Genomic DNA, 21,361 nt, shown 5'->3' on the forward strand with positions numbered 1-21,361 from the left:
ATGTTAATAATTGGTAATGTTGGTATGTATGTTTTATATGAATGTTTTTTATGACTTATTGAAATTAAGGGGAGGACCTTGAATAAGCCTTCTGGGCTTATTTCCTCTCCTGCACAATGAATTTCATTCTGACTGACTATTGTTGAAAGTCGCGCGAGAATAGGCATCAAGACCTACACAGTTATGGCGGTATACTGATATTGCACTGTTTGCACTGTTATTTTCCACAGGGTCGTCATTTCACGCGAGGGATGGGTGTGCCCCTCTATCTCATGGATGTATTAAACTGGCTCTATCTACCAGACAGACCAACAAATAAACATTTCCTTGCTGCACCTGATTGGACGAACGCTGTCGCTCGTTGGGCCGTCTGCCCCCGGATTTCAAACTGGAAACACACGGTTCACATCGTTTGGAAACTTTCTCTTATATTACAAAAATAGTTCACCGAAATGTGTTTCTGAAAACATTTGAGGCGACAAATAAGCCGTGCGGTGGTTGAATCTGTCTCCATTTTACGTCGACAACGGCTAGTTTAAAAGCCTGTACACGAGTTTCAGGAGTTCCCAGAGGCGGCGAGTCACGCTGGACGCCCCTGATTTGCATAAAGTAGCCTAGACCTCAACAATATGCAAATGTGGAGCGGCCAACGCACCGCGGCGTTTCAAGACCGTCTTAGTGACCACGTATGTGGTTGAGGATAAAAAATCATATTGGATTTATTTTCAGTGCTGGTGTGTTTGTTCCTTACTCTCTCCTGTAGACTAAGTTGGTGGAACGCCACTGGAGAAAATGGAATGTTTTGGAATGTTTAGAGCCATTTTTCTCACTTTTTTTTACTCACTTTTTTTTTTACGTTTTACACACAACAGATTAGAAAACTCAAAATCTAAATATCACAAATTAAACATGTCAAATTTTCACCATGTGCATGGGCCACCACACTTATAGTATATCACTACAATGCAGAGGGCAGTACAGCACAGGTGTTACACGAGGCCCGGCTTACTTGGTCTACCTAATCTTGTTTATCATAACCATTGGGCAAATAAAATGAAACTGAAGTCCAGTGTTTGTTGGGAAACAGAAACATGAGGTGTACAGTCAGACATGGAACTGATTTTAGAGTTAGAGTTAGCTGAATACTTCAGTCACTCAAGTTAATGATAGTTTAAGAGTGCTGGGCTTCTGTAGAAGAGGGTCAGGACATTTACAATGTTGTGTTTTTGCTGTTGAAATATATTTAATTCCAACTTGTTCCATAACTGTTGAGCTTACAACCTCAGTGTGAACGTACCCACTTTGTATTTTCAATGTAACTAAACAGTAGAAACACCATAGTGAACTGCCTGACTCAACACAACAAAGGCACAACACTAGAACTACTGAATGTAACTTCAGTGTGTGAAAAGACTTTGTCAACTAACAACTCATTACATTATGATACAGATACTTATGAAAACAATTCCTCAGATATGAACAAATGCTGTCCTATTGTACAGAAAGACTTCTTGTCATAGCAGTGGCATCAAAGTTCATGCCACAGACTAGAGGTTGCAGATACTTGTTGACATGTGGACTTTAATCCACTAGGAGGCGCTGTGATCCAGGTGTCCACTAGTCACTGCCTGCTTGACCTCCTTTAGCTTTTATTTTGACAGTCAAAATGCACAGAATGACGACCGTGGTCAAGTTCATACTTTATCATGATACTGACATGACTAAAAGAAAAAAAAAGACATTCAATTCAAATTCAAACCACAAAAACAGGGGAAGATTCTGTCATTTTTACTGGTGACTCACAGACAGACAACATGGAATACGGTGGAAAGTGGAAACAGAAATGAAAACAAAGGCTTTTTAAAAACATGGAATACGGTGGAAAGTGGAAACAGAAATGAAAACAAAGGCTTTTTAAAGATATAGAAGTCGGCCTTAACGCAGGCCTACGCAAAAGTAGACTACAGCTGTCTTTTTACTTCAGAGATTCAGACTCATCTTGTTTACAGCCGGCCAATCAGCATCCATTAGGCCTACTACTGTTGTTCCAATGGATGTACAGTAGGCAGGATTGGAAGACGGCTCCCCGAAGCAGGGTGACCAATCCCTCCCTATATAATGGAGGGATCAACACTGATGTTTCCTGTTATGTGAGAGTAATCTGTGCAGACAAAGTCTATTAATCGCAGTGTGTGTGTGTGTGTGTGTGTGTGTACTCAAGTCATATGCTGAAGAATATACAGTATTCTCATGTTGGCCTCTTTGCCACTATACATGATCCAACAGTGATTTTAGGGTTAGAGTAGACAAATGCTTCACATACTCAGGTATATGTAGCAGTTGCAGAACACTGTGCTTTTGCTGTGAATGAGGTGATGAGGACATATTGTGCTGCCTCTGTTTTTAAAGAGACAGGCTTCAGCCACGCTGATCCATTGTGTCTGTCTGTGTTCATTTCATTTTCACAACTATTTTTCTCTGCTGCAGCACACACTGCTGTGAGGTGTCTCTGTACAATGCATCAGACTTAACGTCCCTGTTAAACATAAGACATCACTATCTTATATATTTACAGGATCTCTTCTACCTTATGAGCTCTGTATAAATTGTACACACTGGTGGACATCTGACAGACAGATTGTTGTAGTGTTTGTATATTTCATCCTATTTTGGAAGATTTGTTGTTGTGTATGTGTAATGTACATTTGTTCACCTGCCCAGGGACTGGGGATGAAAATGAGCTGTTTAGCTATATCTCTGTACAATGCCTCAGACTTCTTGGAGGTTTATGTTTTGTTACAACCCAAGTACAAGTAACAAAGGATGATGGACACACAAAACAAATAAATGTGCAATAGATTTATTTAAAAGAATAAGACAGAACCAACAAGGCAGACAGAGAGGGAGAGTCGTCACAAATCTAATGAAGTGGTGTTAAAAGCAGCGTTAAATTCAATCCACCATTTAATTTGATAGCTATTTAAACCATTCACTGTTTGAGTTATTAAGGTTTTTTTTACTTCCACCCCATACATCTGATGGTAAGTTCAGACCTTAGGCGATGTAATAATGTTAATTTATAAAGAAAGTTTTGCTGACATGGTCGTCACTGTTGTTCCTCTTTGTATTTCATAAACATGTCTTTGATACAGACACCATCTTTCCCACTACATTCAGGCTTCAAAAGATCACTGGCATTTAAGGACTGGGAGAGCTGGTGGAATGCCAGGGGTGGGGGGGGGGCAGCGCTTGACACGCATCGTCACTACGTAATGTCTTCCTATTGGATAAGAGAAAAACTGTAATGTTCCTATTGGATGAACTACTGTATATACTCTCGAAGCCACACACAGAAACTTCTCTCAAACCCTCTGTCTGGTACGGCTGTGATCTGAGAGACGAGTATCTGCTCCACTACCAGGTAAAGTCTGACTGCAGTTAAGAGAGAAGGATTTCTTTTGATTTACGCAGATTTGTCATCTTTGTTCAGAGTGTTTGACGAGATAATTAATCTTTAACAAAGGTATTCCGTCTCCCTCCCCGTCTGCCTTGTTGGTTCTGTCTTATTCTTTTAAATAAATCTATTGCACATTTATTTGTTTTGTGTGTCCATCATCCTTTGTTACTTGTACTTGGGTTGTAACAAAACATAAACCTCCAAGAAGTCTGAGGCATTGTACAGAGATATAGCTAAACAGCTCATTTTCATCCCCAGTCCCTGGGCAGGTGAACAAATGTACAATACACATACACAACAACAAATCTTCCAAAATAGGAGGAAATATACAAACACTACAACAATCTGTCTGTCAGATGTCCACCAGTGTGTATAATATATACAGAGCTCATAAGGGAGAAGAGATCCTGTAAATATAAGATAGTGATGTTTTCTGTTTAACAGGGACCACTTACAATAAAAACATAAACCTCCAAGAAGTCTGATGCATTGTACAGAGATATAGCTAAACAGAGCACATAAGGTTCAAGAGACCCTGTAAATATAAGATAGTGATGTCTGTGGTGTGCTAGACTCATTTAAAAAGCAACTAAAAAGCAATTAGACATTTTACATCAAACTCTTAGGCTATTTCTTCTGTCACTCACAATGTAAATATCTAAGTAAAAGCACTTGTAGTTTTTGAGTTAGGGTGTTTTTTCAACACCTATACCGTGTGTGTCTATTTTGAACAGGTTTCTGCTTTTAAACTTCAATCACTTCCACAACTTTAACATTACATACATGTTATATATTCAACTCTTCAGCTACTTCTGCTCTCACAATGTAAATATATAAGCAATATGATGTATAGTTTTTGAGTTTTGAACGTTTGTTCGACACTAGGGCTCCACTCTGTCACTTTCTGTTCCACTGCTGCTCACATGCAGCTCTTCTCCACTTCTCCTTTTTTCACTCTCCTCCATTTTAACATGTCTTTTACATATTTTCATACTTGTCGCTTCCTTACTTTCAGTTTTATTCTACTCAAAATATACCTTATACTCAACATTTGTACTTCCTATACCTTCATGCTTTTACACATAAGCCTTCCTGAATATTGTCTTCCTGCTGATCGACTGCTTACTCCATACCTCTCTCTCTCTGTGCCTCTCTTCTCTCTCTTTCTCTCTCACGTTGGGAGGCTTTATACTTCTAATACTTCTACTGCTACTACTTCTACTACTACAGCTACTACTACTACTACTACCAGCAGTGGCAGCCTTAGCTATGTTTCACCCATTTCAACTGAAACGGGCCCCGCCCTCCCACAGGGCCCCCGACTGACATGCAAGCATTGAATAATTCACCCACTTTTTTTTTTTGTGATCAAATTTTGATTTTGTTTCTTTACAGTGTAACGATAATAAATCAAATACATATACCCGCATGTATCACATCCATATGTGTCTATACATCTCCTTAACACAATGTTGCGGACAGTGTAATTCAAGAAAAAGAGAAAAAAAACAAAAGAAAGAAACCTAACATTTTATCCCACCCTCCCCTCCCTTCCCCTCCCCTCCCCTCCCCTCCCCTCCCCTCCCCTCCCTAGCTTACTCCCTTCCCCTCCCCTCCCCTGGCTGGCTTCAGATAACTCCCTATGCATGATTACGTAATACCTAGGCATATAGTATAGGCGAAAATAATAATGACTATAAAAATAAAAATAAATAAATAAATACATAAAAATAAAAAAATAAAAAAAAGGAAAAAAATACATAAATAAATACATAAATAATAATAATCTAATTGAATAATAATAATAATACTAATAATGCTAATAATAATACTAATAATGCTAATAATAAAACTACTACTAATAGATATATACATGCATATACTGTACGTGCACACATACTGTATACATGTACATACACATGCCTACACATACCCATATACATACAAATACATTTATGCATACACACACATACCTCTCCACAGAAAAAAATAAAATAAAATGACATTTGAAAGGGTTAGGGTTAGAAATTACATTTAGCATAGCGAACCAAACATTACTGGCCAACCTGATTCATATAGATAGATTTAACCTTCTCCATTGCCTTGGACAGAACCTCAACTTTATTTGCCATGGCCCCATTTGACCGGGCAATGGAAAGTTCTAGAGAGATTATGTCATAAACCAGGACAATCCAATGGGTAATATGAAGTGTATGTGGGGGCTTCCACCTCTGTATTAGCATTTTCTTTGCAGCTGTCAAACCTAGGAGCAACAGTCTTCTCTGAGAAAAATTAAGAGATAATGAAGAATCGTCATTTAAGAGTAAAATAGTCGGAATACAAGGTACATAGATTCCAATTATAGCTCCCATCAGGGATGCCACTTGAGACCAGAAAAACTCCACATCTGGACATTGCCACATTGTATGCAAGTAGGTTCCTATTTCTCCATTATTACACAGAGGGCAAATGGGTGTAGAGCAAAGTTGAAGTTGACAGCGTTTCCTGGGAGTGAAGTCCAGTCTATGAATAAATTTGTAGTGAATCATTTGATGACTAAAATTTCGTGATGCAACTTTGATATTTCCCCATACTCTCTTCCAATTAATAACTTGCTCCCAATCCTTTAAGTCAACATTCCAGACTTTGGTCACCCCCATTATAGGACTTGTAGATTCCTGTAACTTTTTATACAGATTGGATACAAAACCCCCACATTTAGGTTTAATACATAAAAGCTTAAGCAGTGGGTGTATAGAAGGAGAATTATTGCATGGGACTCCATAACTTTGAAAAGCAACTCTCAGCTGTAAATAAAAGTAAAAAGATGTTCTGGATAAATTATATGTGCTTTTAAGATCTTCAAATGATCTTAAGCCTCCATCATCCATAAGGATGGAGGTTTGATGTAAAATATATGTATGTAGTGTGAAAATTGTGGGAATAGTGACAGTTTAAAAATGTGTCAAAGACAAGACTGTTCAAAGGAGAGAAAAGTACTGTAAAACACAGTTTTGCACTAGTGTTGAACAAACGGCCCTAACTCAACAATGCTCTCCTCCAAGTCCAGACTAGTAGCACTGACCTACAGCAAGCTCTACTCAGGTCACATCAGTGGTGTGTCCAGGCCATTTTGACTGGGGTGGCTGAGGTGGGCGCGGCATTTAGGAAGGATGTAGGCAGGTCCCAGGTCAGAATGCTGAATTCAGCAGAGACGCCAGCATCTTACTGTTATTTTACAAGTATGGGGGGAGAGGAAGGGGCCAGAGCAATAAACAGTGTTCAAGGGAGAGACAGAAAATGGTTACAGACAGGACAAAAAGTACAAAGAAGAGAGAACAGTAAGAGACAATGTTGCTCCTGGGAATAACACACTGACACACCTCACTTCTCCATCTGCTGAGAGCAGAGCCGGTCCTGACCTACCTGGGGCCCTAAGCAAAATTCTGCTAAGGGGCCCTCCTACCTGACCCGTGAGCCATGTAAACCATTTGCCATTGCCACACAGTCACACCTGACACCCCAGTGCTCCCACTACAATCCAACAAGTAAGCATAGCACCTGTAAATTATAGATAACAATAGCCTGCTATTATTCATTTTATCAGCTGCATCAGGCCCATTCAAACTGGCTCCCCCAGATTTCCTTTTATACATTTTCAAATATAAAATACTATTTATTCTATGGCTTGGCTGAATACTTGATGGTTATTATTTACTGAGAAATGTGCATCCATATTGCCCAGTATGCCCAGCTAATCAACATTTTAAATTCAATATTGAATCAATAGTCAATGTCAATCCATTGCTTTCCATCTTGCATTAGTCCAGAGTTGTAACTAAACCTTGACTGAGAGACTAGATAATCATTGTCTTGTTTTAAAATGATGTGCCTATGAGGAGTGCCATCACGCCCATATACTGTCTGGACTGGACTCGACTGGACTCGACTGGACTGGACTGGTCCCCACAGAGGCTGCTGCTGGAAAGCGCGAGTTTCATTTTGTGCACGTGCATATGAACGCATGTTCACGCGCGATGCGGTTATCTTTTCCGAGCAGCAGTCTATAAACAGCGCTGCCCGTTGGCGTTTATCAAACGGAATAAATTGTTGTATTTCACTTTCACTTTTTGTCAGGCACAAAGTCACAGAACAGCCCTGGAAGTGGCTGCAAGCAAGACACAGACAGACCAAGAGATGCACTGCAGCTGGTTAGCAAGACACACAGACTAGAGAGAGACGCACTGCAAGCTAGCACATCAACTTAACCTTACTGTTATTTACCGACATCAAACTTGGAGAGGAGAGAACACAAGTTTACCTGATTGCTGTTCCCGCAATTCACTCTCATGGTGTTTTCCCCCCCCCCCCCCTCTTTTCGTGACCAGAAGGAGAGTTCCGCTTCATCCTCTCATCGAAGTTGTAAACATTGACACACGCTTTGACACGAGGGGGAGGCGGGGCCCTTGTGTCATTTGCGGGGAGATAAGCGTATAACGTTACCTCCTCGCTTGGTTGAACTCCGTGTGGACTGCTCTCATACTGAAGCTGTGCTGTCCAAAGTCAAGCTCAGGAATAGCCACGTCACGTGTCACTCAAAAATGAGTATGGCAGTTTCATTAATAAAAAAAAAAAAAAAGTGTTACCATCAAAACAGAAACATCAGCCTACAATCATCAGTACGATGTCGATGGATAGTGACTGGACTTGTAAAGGGATGATAGCGCATATTTCCACATCTTGACAGAAAATACAGTTATATGCTGATAAATGACAGTTATCTACTGTTATTGGTTAACCGGTTAACAGTAAGATACTGTCGTAAATCCACAGTAAATTTACAGCAATTCATTACAGTGTATGTATGTACTGTGAAAATTGTGGGAATAGTGACAGTCAAAGGAGAGAAAAGTATTGTAAAACACAGTTTTGCACTAGTGTTGAACAAACGGCCCTAACTCAACAATGTTCTCCTCCAAGTCCAGACTAGTAGCACTGACCTACAGCAAGCTCTACTCAGGTCACATCAGTGGTGTGTCCAGGCTATTTTGACTGGGGTGGCTGAGGTGGGCGCGGCATTTAGGAAGGATGTAGGCAGGTCCCAGGTCAGAATTCTGAATTCCGAGTCAGAATTCCGACTTTAAATTCAGAATTCTGACTTTATTATATTAGTCTCAGAATTTAAATACATTTTTCACATGTGGCCCTAATCCTCTTCCATACAAGGCCCAGGCTGAAAACCAGAATTATCAGGCATCACTGTCAACTGTATGCATATTAAAAAAAATGTATGCTACTAACATTACTTCTTGGTCTTTATCTTCAGGTGTGTGCTGCATTCTGTTTGGTCAGACAGTGTTTTTTTCACACAGATCCCTAATTTGATTTTCTCTTTGCTCCTCTTGGCGTGTTTCTTGGAACTCAAGCAGCGTAGTTTTGGAAAAAGAAATGAACTGGCTTGATGGTCCCGCCTCTAACATGGCCATCAGCCAGTCATAACTCAGGATTTTGGGGTGGCACCTGGGGTGGCCAATCAGATTTCAGGGGTGGCCAGTGCCCCCCCCTAGACACGCCCCTGGGTAACATCAAACCACTTCCAGTATTAAAAAGTTGGGAAAAAGATTTAGAATTTCTTGGTCTCGAACAGAATTGGTCCACAATTTGGATTCAGCTAATTCATTTTAAATTCATACATACATTTTATTTCACCCCTGAGCGCAGATTAAGATTGAAAATGTCAGATAATGATATATGTTCTAAATGCCCCGATTCTGTGAGAGGGGATTATTTTCATATGTTCTGGCGTTGCTCTATGATTAAATCTTTCTGGGAATACATTAATACAGTTGTTGGAAGCATTATTGGTAAACCTCTTCCCACCTGCTCTCTATCTCTTGGGGTTCAATCCAAATGTGTCTGTCTCCTTTCAGGAGAAGCGAATACTAATGGAAGCTTCAACTGCAGCTAAGAAAACCATCATTAAGAACTGGTTTGAACCCGCTATTATCATGAGGAGAACCTGGTTCACTTTTTTTCTAGATATTTGTGGACTTGAGAGGTCCACTGCTAGAATCAATGGTGCAGATGTTGATACCCTTATTAACTGGTCCAAGGCTATCGAGATTATTCAAAGAATTAACCAGGTTTAGCCTAGTTGGCCCTTTCTTGATCTTCATTGTTTCATATTCCAGGAATGGAATATTCCATATTCCATATTGTCCAGTATTACAGGCCTTTTTTGTATGTTTGTATGTCATTTCTGCTGGGTTGTGCTGTTGTGTAGATCTGTATTTATGTATTGTGTGTATGTGCATGTGTGTGTATATGTATCTATATTTGTGTTGTATTGTATTGTGTTGCAAACGTCCCTAACTCAAAAAGTATAAAAGCTATGACTTAGATATTTACATTGTGAGTGGCAGAAGAAGTAGCAGAACAGTTTGATATCTAATATGTGGATATACTAAGTTTATTAAAAGTAACTCAGTCGAGTGCTTTCAAGTTACCCGCTTAAAAACTTAACAAGCTTTATGTCTTCTGGTGATGTTCTCACCAGCAGGCTATAGAAATCATCATTATTATTACTCATTATGCATAGCAATTGACCAATCAGAATCGAGTATTCAACAAAGCCGTGTAATAGGTTCCTGTAATGTTGTTGTCATATTCCTATTGGATAAGAGCAAATTGTAATGTTCCTATTGGACAAAAGAAAAACTATATACTCTGTGAGCCACACAGAAACTTCACTCTACCCCTACTTGCACCGCTGTGATCAGAGAGACAAGAATCTTCACCTCTACCAGGTAACGTATGATGGCAGTTAAGAAAGATTTGATTTGATTTGATTTATGCAGATTGTTCATCTTTGTTCAGGGTGGATGCACCCTGCAAAACGAGGTAATGACGAGATAATGAATTCTTAATGAGGTCGTTCAAGCCTTTTAAAAGTCTTTGTCTGTATTACTGATGCCAATCCGAAACCCGCGGGTGGGGCGGGTTAGGGTCGACTGAAGATACACACACACACACACACACACACACACACACACACACACACACTGCTACCATTCTACAACCGAACTGACTCCCTGAAAATTCAGGTAGGCTACTTAACAAGCAGCTTTCATTTATTCGGGGTCTGATCGTCTTTATGGTAAACTAGTATGATCACAGAGGCAGCCTCGATTAATCATGTCTGGTCTAAAAAATAAAAGGCGGATAGCTCACAACACATTGGCAGGTGCTTTCAGTTCTCAGATGTAACAGGTAACAATAATGTTCTGACCCTTTTCTTCCATCAGTTCAAAGTAATGCAAATATTCCCAGGTTGTGAAGTTTATTGTGTCCGTGAAGCGAGTCAGAGCCTCCAGACTCCACCGCCTCCAACCTGCTGCTGCTGCAGTCTGCTTTTAATAAGCCATGTAACCAAATATAGATATTTTTAATTGCACATTGAAAATGTAACCATTTGAAGGGAAAATAATAATAATAATAATAATAATAATAATAGCAGAAGAAGAATAGGCTAACATGTTATGTAACTGCTTTTGCAATGTTATTTTTCACTCTTTCTTTTTAAATAAGAAATTTCATTCAAGTAAATCTATTGTCTTTATCCAGGTCTAGATAAATAGCATAAATTGTCTCCTCAGTGTACGTTTTATTCTACAGTCTATTACAAAAGTACGGTCTCCCAGAGCTGTTGATTACTGTTTAATTTTACTCAAGTAAACTGAAAATACGAGTGGGGTGACTCCTGTTAACCTCTAATTTTATTTTTAATTTTTGAATTAAAATATTTAATTTTTGAGACACAGCCTAAACTCTGCTCTGCTCCAGTGTGTAGCCCATAGAGATATAAATATATATACATATATAGTGTTATATCTCTATGGTGTAGCCTACCAGACACATGCGAATTCACTCTCCTTCATAAAGTCGGTTGTCACCACCGAATTCCGGTGTGAATTCTAGACTAAATTAAGTTTTAAATTGACACACTGCAGCATGAAGTATTAGGCTACCTTAGTTACACGAGTCTTTGGAAAATTACCTGGCCTCTTGAATCTTTTTTTTTCCCGGGTTGCGGATCGGTTTCGGGTCGTTGTTTTATGAAAATGGGTCGGGCGGGTTCGGATATGAATGTGTCGGATCGGGCGGTCGCGGGTTGGAAAAAACCTGACCCGCGCATCACTAGTCTGTATGCACTAAAACATTTAGTAAGACTTGCATCCTATTTGTTGAAGGCTCTCTTCACTTGCAAACAGAAAGTGGGTTTATCCATAGAGATTTAACAGTAGAGGGGACATGTCCAACAGAATTCCTGTTCTGCAACAGGACCGTATGGCAGCCGCCTTACCTGGGTCCACTGTAATTGGAACCAATGGTGAAAGTGGCTTATGCTGCATTTATAATGCTAATATTTTTTTAGCGAAGCATCACTACTATTTTTTATTTAATGCATTGTGTGCAAGACAACTGTGACTGTCTGAAATGGTAGCAAACATGAGGCATTTAGGAAAGTTTTTAGATAATAGCTTAACTATGTTAGCTAATCATGTCTTCAATCTTCTGGAAGTATTTTATGATGCATTTATTTTGCAGAAACTGTTCATAATTTTTTCAAGAAGACTTAATTCTCATATTTCTTTGGTATTCGGAGTGGTTGTGTTAAGAGTATAAATGAAATAATGATTAAAAAATATTTGTAATGTAAAACCCTCTGAAATGATCTATTGTTGTAGCAACAGACAGAATATGTTGACAGCAACTGAATATCACCAACACTGAAACAGACAGGTACACACAGATAGAAAAATAGACAAAAGAAAAAGACCAATGTGATTTAGTGCTATTCATTAAATGATTAGTGTGACAGCTTTAAGCCAACTTCAGCAGGTGACAATGGACAGTAGACCCTAACATGTTTTTTAAACTTTACTGGCATGACAAGATTAGCCTACAATTAAGATTACATCCATATAAAGAAATAATTAATATAGATCCCATCATGTGGAGACCAGGGTTGGTTGGCACACAGCTATTTTCTGGTCCTTTGAAGGTCACAGAAAAAAAATGTAACATCAAAATGTTTGCTTTCTTGACCTGCACTCATCTACTGTGTTAAAACATCTGAAAGTCACTAACTTTTTTGGTGAGGGTAACATTTCAGTTTTATAGTATTGAAAGTAAAAAAGTGGTCTGTGGACTAAACATATTATAAAACTGTGTTAGATAGAGATATTGGAAATGTGTTACTTCTAGTTAATAGACATAGGAACAGCTACATTTTGATATAAGATGCCATCATATTAAATGTTATCAATGCAATTAAACTAAATATTGAAATGTTAAAACACTACCAAATGAACACTACCAAATTTTATCATTGCATTTGATTGCCTTGACATTTATTTTTTCACAAGCAACATAAACAATTCAGTTTACTACCATGTGTCAATCAAATTGTTTTGTCCCACCCACCAACGTAGCGTATTCTATGATCTGCACTACACAATCGACTGCACTTGACAGGTTTAGGTTTGTGTCATCTAGGTAGCTATAGCAACAAAGATGCTATATGCTTTACTGAGGCTTTCCATTGACGTTCTGCTAGCATTTACTGCATTTTAGCCGTGCAGAGTGGTCTACTGCTGCGGCACTGCTCGTGTTCACGATTATCAATCTCACAATCAGGGTTTATCAAAAACTTATTTCCTCTTTGTACACTGGGGGAAGGCTACCTGTTGGAGTAGGTTGAAATAATCAGTGTGTACCCAAATCTTCAGATGGAATGTTAAATATGAGGGTGTGTGAAGCACAGGGCTCATCTTCAACACATATCCTGCTCTCTGTGGTTGTCTAAATAAAAAAAATAAATGAATAAGAGGGCAACACAAAAGAGAGGAAGGTTTGTCCAAATTATTTTGTTCAGCTAACTGCTATAGAATGTACACGCCTGTTTACAAAGCACTAAACCACTCAGCCTTTCACAGTGTACAAACACTGTATTTTATTGAACCTCTTAATACACATTCCTTTATATTACTAGTACTACTACTATTACTAATACTACTACTACTAATAATGATCAAATATCTTGTGGGTGCTGAACATGTCAATTCTTTGTACAGGACAGAGTCGACTTCCCTGAATCCTCAAAACATGGAAGAGAGACTCCGCAGACTGACGGTAAATTGCTATACAGTCTTCACAGAATTCATGTATTGATATTGGAGCAGCTTTTTATGGAGCTTATGACTGAGGTTTGGGAGGAGAGATTCTATATGTTCTATGCACACTGCCTATACCACCACACTGTCTTTAAATACCTGCAGCACCTTAGGGCGCACCCTAGGGGGTAGAGCGCCACCAATCAATCACTCAACCAATCAGAACTCACCACCTTTAGTATATCTGAGGTACTTTACTGTTCTCCTCAGTTCACCCATTTCTTGTGTCCCTCTTCCTCCACTTACAAATTTTTTAGGTGCATTACAGTCAGTTGGGTCCAGTGAGAGTGTTCTGCACACCCTCAGTTCTCAACCAAGGACCAACTCATCTCACTGTGTCATGACCAAAGTCTTTGCACAGTCATTGTCTATCCATTCACAATTACGCATACCGCCGACCCCTCATAATTTAACCTCAGAACATTATGAATCTCAAACTGGTGAACTTGACCTCAACAGATGGTCAAACCAGTGTGTGTGAAATCTATGACCTTTGTGTCAAGGTAGCTCTGAGATACCTAAACCTCTGATGACCACAGCAGATAGGTAATATGCTACTGTAGCATGAGGGGTTGCAGCTGTAATTGTAGACCGTGCAACCTGACTAGCATTAAAATCATTTCCCTTCTGGTTAAAAAAATATGTTGCAAAGTGCAAATATATGCAACACACTACAACATACTGTGACTCTGAAATACGTATCAGCTTGGATCACATGAGGACATACCAAGACCTTATCCAGTTTTTACTTAAAAATACACACAATTGTCTTAACTAGTTATGAACTCACTCAACAGCAGAGACTTTAAGAATGGAAACCAAAGCTTACATATTATGCCACATTGTCTGGAACAGAAGTTACAGTGGACATACCAGGGAGATTTTTTTTTTTATGGTGAATATTTTTGAAAAACAAAGATTCTGCCATAATAAATGCCATAATATCAAAATTTTTAGAAAATATCTTTCAAAACAGTCTGTCTACAGTATCACTCTGGAAAAGCATCTGATAGAATCTAAATCCTTTTGTCTTCTCACAGATCAATCCTGCACCCAGTCAAGAGAGAGAGGAGGAGGAGGAGGAGGAGGAGGAGGAGGAAGAGGAAGAGGAGGAAGAGGAGGAGGAGGAGGAGGAGGAGGATGATGATTCCATGGTCAGTAGACTGTGTAATGTTTTCTACATGCATAAAACAGGTTGCATGTTTACCACATAAATCTCACTTTTATCTTCTTGCTGTGATTTCCTGCAGGAGGGATATCCTCGTCGTTTCAGATTTCAATTCATCAACAATACCAGGAAGTACAGAATTACCTGTGAACAGCCCTGCACAGTCCTGGAGGCTCTAAAAACAAGAGATGAATACAATGTAAAAAAGTATGCAGATAACACTGTTGTAATTCAGTTGGGCAGAGACAGGGACGTTGCTGTTGCAACACATTTTCCTTGTCATTTGATTGAGGATGATGGCTTGGTGGTCATATCATGTAAACAGGTTGAAGAGACCCAAGATCCCCAGCAAGCAATACTCCCAGAGAGTAGATACATTACATTCTACATTGATAGAGAGGGAGGAACAAACGCCACAAGAAAGAAGCTGTTTATAAATAACATTATCAGACAGGTTAAGTATCTCTGTGTCTATGCAGAGAGGGGGATCACTGTGGGAGAAGCTCTGAGAAGAGATGGTCGCTTCATGAATACCCTCGGCAACTTCTCCCTCTCTGATAATGCAGATCCAGACCTACTCATTAAACATGATCAACAGGTTAACAACCTCGATGGAAGAGAGTTAAAGATATGTCTTCCACGAGGAGCAAATCCATAGTTAGTTACACTGACGGTGCAGAGAGAGCAGGTGAGCAGTTTCCAGATCTGAGGTAATGGATGGACTTGATTCAGGTTCGAGTTCAAGTTTGTTTGTTTATTTAGCCCTTTATCACAAGCATGTCTCAGAGGACTTTACAGAGAGTGAGCCTAGCTAGATCACAAAATCAGTGGTGAACAAAAAGATATAGGACAAGCATAGCAAAAAGCACAAGATAGCCTAACCTACCCCCAGCCTTAGACCTAGCTAGTGTTTTCCAGTTGATCATCAAATCATTGTTTACTCCCAGTTACACAATGGTTACAGTCATTTTAAAAAGAAAGGATTATGTAAATGTAAATATGTCAATCTTGTGATTTATTAAAAATGTCTCATTCTAAATGGGTAAGAGAAGTGACTGACTTGACAACAGACAATGCTCCTGTCATTTTCAGATCTTCCATTGAGTCGGTGATTTCTCTTACAAATCCAATAGTTTAGTTTAGTGCTGGTGAAGGGTTACATCTGTTATAACCAATGAAAAACATAGTCCATTGCAAATGAATTCAAAATTCAGTGAATCTGTGTATCAGCAATGAATATGAGGTGACCTTTTATTTTTATTTTTATTTTTTTTTTATCTGAATAAAGTTGTTAGTAGATGAAAATGTAATTTTGGAATACATGATGTATAATAATACATGGATGTTATCAATTTAAAATTGTTATATATGATAATAAACATTTAATCATTTTTATCTCTTGGCCTTTTTTCTGACAAAAGATGGGTTTGATCTGACGTTCAGTCAGGAATTATGTATTTGTGTATCGTGTTCAATAATAAGTTCAAAGCTGTGGTCACATCAAGCAAAATACACACAAAGTCCACACTTGAGCCAATTACTGTAAAATGAGTAGTGACCTTGAACAAGCCTTCTAGGCTTCTTTCCTCTCCTGCACAATGAATTTCATTTTAATGTTGTATTGTCCTATTGTTTTTTATCATAACCATTGTGCTTCTTTTTCTCAACTAACAACCCATTACATTATGATACAGATACTTATGAAAACAATTCCTGAGATATGAACAAATGCTGTCCTATTGTACAGAAAGACTTCTTGTCATAGCAGTGGCATCAAAGTTCATGCCACAGACTAGAGGTTGCAGATACTTGTTGACATGTGGACTTTAATCCACTAGGAGGCGCTGTAATCCAGGTGTCCACTAGTCACTGCCTGTTTGACCTCCTTTAGCTTTTATTTTGACAGTCAAAATGCACAGAATGACGACCGTGGTCAAGTTCATACTTTATCATGATACTGACATGACTAAAAGAAAAAAAAGACATTCAATTCAAATTCAAACCACAAAAACAGGGGAAGATTCTGTCATTTTTACTGGTGACTCACAGACAGACAACATGGAATACGGTGGAAAGTGGAAACAGAAATGAAAACAAAGGCTTTTTAAAGATATAGAAGTCGGCCTTAACGCAGGCCTACGCAAAAGTAGACTACAGCTGTCTTTTTACTTCAGAGATTCAGACTCATCTTGTTTACAGCCGGCCAATCAGCATCCATTAGGCCTACTACTGTTGTTCCAATGGATGTGCAGTAGGCAGGATTGGAAGACGGCTCCCTGAAGCAGGGTGACCAATCCCTCCCTATATAATGGAGGGATCAACACTGATGTTTCCTGTTATGTAGAGTAATCTGTGCAGACAAAGTCTATTAACCGCAGTGTGTGTGTGTGTGTGTGTGTGTGTGTGTGTGTGTGTGTGTGTGTATTCAAGTCATATGCTGAAGAATATACAGTATTCTCATGTTGGCCTCTTTGCCACTATACATGATCCAACAGTGATTTTAGGGTTAGAGTAGACAAATGCTTCACATACTCAGGTATATGTAGCAGTTGCAGAACGCTGTGCTTTTGCTGTGAATGAGGTCATATTTTCTCTGCTGCAGCACACACTGCTGTGGGGTGACAGTGCGTTACTGGCAGAGTGATCTAGTTTTGTGAATGAATGATATGCATCTATATAAGACATGCCAGTAATATCTACATTATACATGTTCAGTAATGATGTACTTGTTTATAGTGTTTAAGTTCAAGGCTGCGATCACATTACCAAGCACAATACACACAAAGTCCACACTTGAGCCAATTACAGTAAAATGAGTAGCAACCACAGTAATGCCCAACCAGAGCAGCATTTATTGGCAGAAGAACATCTGAACACTTGTTAGTGGCCCAACAGCAATTGTTGAGGAAGTGTTGTCAGTGTGTGTTTGCATGTGCATGCATAGACTGCCTGTGTATGTGTGATTAACTCTAATTTATCAACTCATCAGAAGGCAGAATCTCATCTAGTCAGGGCTGTGTAGAATTCCTGTCTCACTCTGTCATTACTAATGTGTGTGTGTGTGTTTGTGTGCATGTGTGTGTCTATGTTTGTGTGTCCATGTAAGCTTGCATACGAGCATATTTGTGTATATGTTTGAGTGTATATAGTGTATTCGCTGGGAAACAGAAACAGTTAATGATAGTTTAAGAGTGCTGGGTCTCTGTTAAAGGGGATCTAGGGTAGAGGTAGTTTACAATGTTGTTTTTTTTGCTGTTACAAAAATATTTAAAATCCAACTTGTTCCACAACTTTTGAGCTTACAACCTCCTCAACCTTGTATTTTTAATGCAACTAAACAGTAGAAACACCACAGAAACGGTCAATAAAATTGACATGCTGAATGGCACATGCTGATGATAGCATATACTGTACATGCTTCTTCTTATGCCTTGTCTGGACAGACCTTGAATCTGGCTTAGCAATTGCATGTGTAGAACACGCAAATGTTTCAGTTTTGGGCCTAGCTCCAAGTTTGTGCCTGGGATTTTCCACCTCAGGACAGAGGAGGAAAGGATATGATGTATCACTGTTTGAATAAAGGGAATGACGATGTTGACCTGAGAGCATCTCTCACCCGAGGAAATCACGGCAGAGAGGAGGAGGCAACAGCGAGGTGAGCACTGGCATTTTTTCCCACAGCCACAAGAGAAAAGAGCAAGAAACTGAGATTAGAAGTTTTAAAAAATACTTTGTAACAGTTCTCTTTCCGTTAGAGGCAGTCCTAGATCTCAGCTGACTGAGAAAACTGATGTTTTCTTTACATATCTTGCGGCTAATGTTGCTAATAGGCAAGTTGGCCTTGCTGACGGGGCAAAAAAGTTTGAAAATAAGTTATCACAACCTCCGATCACTCGAACTACTCATGCACAGGAACCCCCACGCATAGTTCTGAGCTGTGCAGCAGGAGTAAATATTGCCAAAAATAGATCACAGGGGAGAGCAGAGCACATCTGGTGCGTTGGAGAGGTGGAAGCAGGCCTCAAAGTAACTCACTCTCTCTCTTTGCTTTTGTTAAAGTTGTTAATTTGATAGCTCACAGCATTTGGTAAACCGGGTCATAGATATGTAAGAAATACTATTGTTACAATAGGGCAGCATGGTTGGACAGCATGCAGGACAGCAAAGTACTACAATAATGTTTCTTTCTTTTTTCTTTTAATATTGTTTTTAATGGGGGGCTCTGTTTCAATTATTTGATTTTATAATTTCACACTTAATAGCAGTGGGGGGGGGTTATTGCTGTAATTGTATCATGTATTTATGTGTGCATGTATGTGAAAGTATGTGTACACATATGTTTTAATGCTATGTTCCTTTTGCTATAGAAACAGCTGTGTGAACATAATGATGGATGCAGTGTGCTGATTGCTCTCAGAAACATCAGTGTTTGTGTGGCAATAGCAGAGACCTAGCCAACTAACATACAAACTGAAATGTAACGATAGCATCTAACAGCTAACAGCTAACTAGCTAACGTTACCGTTAGGCTACAAACTATTTCAAATAGAACTCCAGTCTGTTGGCTACTAGCCAGAAATGTTGTGCTTTAAGGTGTCTTAGTTAAAGCTAGTATGTAAAACAATTTCTGTCTTCTACTCTATACTGATGTGCAGCAGTTATGTACAAATCAGAACAGCCATGTTTGCTGCCAATAGGCAGCTGTTGTAGTTAACAGGCAACGTGGACCCAGGCAAGATGGCGGACGGTTCTCACACAGTTAATGATGTAATGTCCCCTCTACTGTTTTATCTCTATGGGTTCATCACTAATCAACACACAGGCGTGACTTACATCCTGATTAATTAGACAACTGTTTAATGCAGAAAGGAATTTAGAATAGTTAAAAGTGTTTTCATTGCATTTGACAATTGATGTGCTTTGTTGTGACCCATACATCAACTTGAGATCTGGAGAACTAAGATAAACAATTTAAAATGTGTCAAGTTTAAACTGAGTGAAACCAATTTACCTTTTTATAACCCAGTTATTTTGTTGTACACTAGTTACCAAGTGATGTGATAAAAATGACTCAGTGTTTGCCTGTTTTTTGTCCCATAGTTATCCGGCACTTGTTTTTAACCATGCAGAGTGATCTACTGCTGCAGTGCTGCTTGTGTCTTCATAATTCTCAACCTCACAATCAGGGTACACCAAACTAATTTCCTCTTTATACACATTCCTGTGTGTATTATATTTACAAAGCACTAAACCACTGGCAGCCTTACACAGAGTCAACTAACATTGTATTTCATTTAACCTCTTAATGCACATTCCTTTATACTACTAGTACTATTACTAATACTACTACTAATAATAATAATGATCAAATATCTTGTGGGTGCTGAACATGTCAATTCTTTGTACAGGACAGAGTCGACTTCCCTGAATCCTCAAAACATGGAAGAGGGACTCCGCAAACTGACGGTAAATTGCTATACAGTCCTCACAGAATTCATGTATTGATATTGGAGAAGCTTTTTATGGAGCTTATGACTGAGGTTTGGGAGGAGAGATTCTATATGTTCTATGCATGCTGCCTATACACCTTACAGTCAGTTGGGTCCAATGAGAGTGTTCTGCACACCCTCAGTTCTCGACCAAGGACCAACTCATCTCACTGTGTCATGACCAAAGACTTTGCACAGTCATTGTCTATCCATTCACAATTACGCATACCGCCGACCCCTCACAATCATTTGTGCATAAAATTACCTCAGAACATTATGAATCTCAAACTGGTGAACTTGACCTCAACAGATGGTCAAACCAGTGTGTGTGAAATCTATTACCTTTGTGTCAAGGTAGCTCTGAGATACCTAAACCTCTGATGACCACAGCAGATAGGTAATATGCTACTGTAGCATGAGGGGTTGCAGCTGTAATTGTAGTCATTTAACAAGACACTGAACCCAACCAGCTCCAGGAGGGACATTGACATGAATTTAATCAGTTAATTAATAACAGTTATAATAATCATAAACATATCAAAATCAATAGAGTTCTTCCTCTAGGGGTCATCAATGTCCATACCAAATTTGAAAAGATTCTTATAAAAACTGCTCAAGTTATTGTGTTCACATGAAGGAAGCGGCGGCGGGTGGGGTGAATCCATAATAATAATAATATCCATAATATCCCCAAAACTCATTTCGGGGATATAGTAATTTCTCCTCTAGAGATCAGAAATGTAAACAAGCACAGATCCTGTACAGACCCACGGTGCGTGTGCACTGCGACACGGTTAAATGACCTAATTCCACTAACGTTACTTAAATACCACAAGGTAACGTTAAAGTCACCTACCGTTACAGTTTGTAGGGCAGCGAAGACGAGTTACTGTCTACAAATCCCTGTTACTGACTATGGAATGTCAAGTTTCACTTTTGTTTTCACACTGGGAGACTGTGGATTAACTTCAGTGCTGCTGGTCTGCTGTCTGCACATCTCCAAATGACATAC

General features: G+C 39.1%; 2 long non-coding RNA genes across 2 annotated transcripts; both read left to right on the forward strand.

Annotated features, from left to right (window-relative positions):
* The first annotated feature begins 10,224 nt into the window (after nucleotides 1-10,224).
* On the forward strand, nucleotides 10,225-14,778 carry LOC139644099 (uncharacterized). Its single transcript, XR_011695122.1, has 3 exons — nucleotides 10,225-10,263; nucleotides 13,594-13,651; nucleotides 14,733-14,778. It is a non-coding gene; the product is annotated as an uncharacterized lncRNA (long non-coding RNA).
* Nucleotides 14,770-16,255, forward strand: LOC139644100 (uncharacterized). The gene is made up of 2 exons (XR_011695123.1): nucleotides 14,770-14,846; nucleotides 14,943-16,255. It is a non-coding gene; the product is annotated as an uncharacterized lncRNA (long non-coding RNA).
* Nucleotides 16,256-21,361: the final 5,106 nt, after the last annotated feature.

The sequence above is a fragment of the Centroberyx affinis genome, unplaced genomic scaffold, assembly GCF_046629955.1.
Source record: "Centroberyx affinis isolate AG114_WGS23_722 - 3 ecotype Tasmania unplaced genomic scaffold, CSIRO-AGI_Caff_v1 ptg000701l_1, whole genome shotgun sequence".
Lineage (NCBI taxonomy): Eukaryota > Metazoa > Chordata > Actinopteri > Beryciformes > Berycidae > Centroberyx > Centroberyx affinis.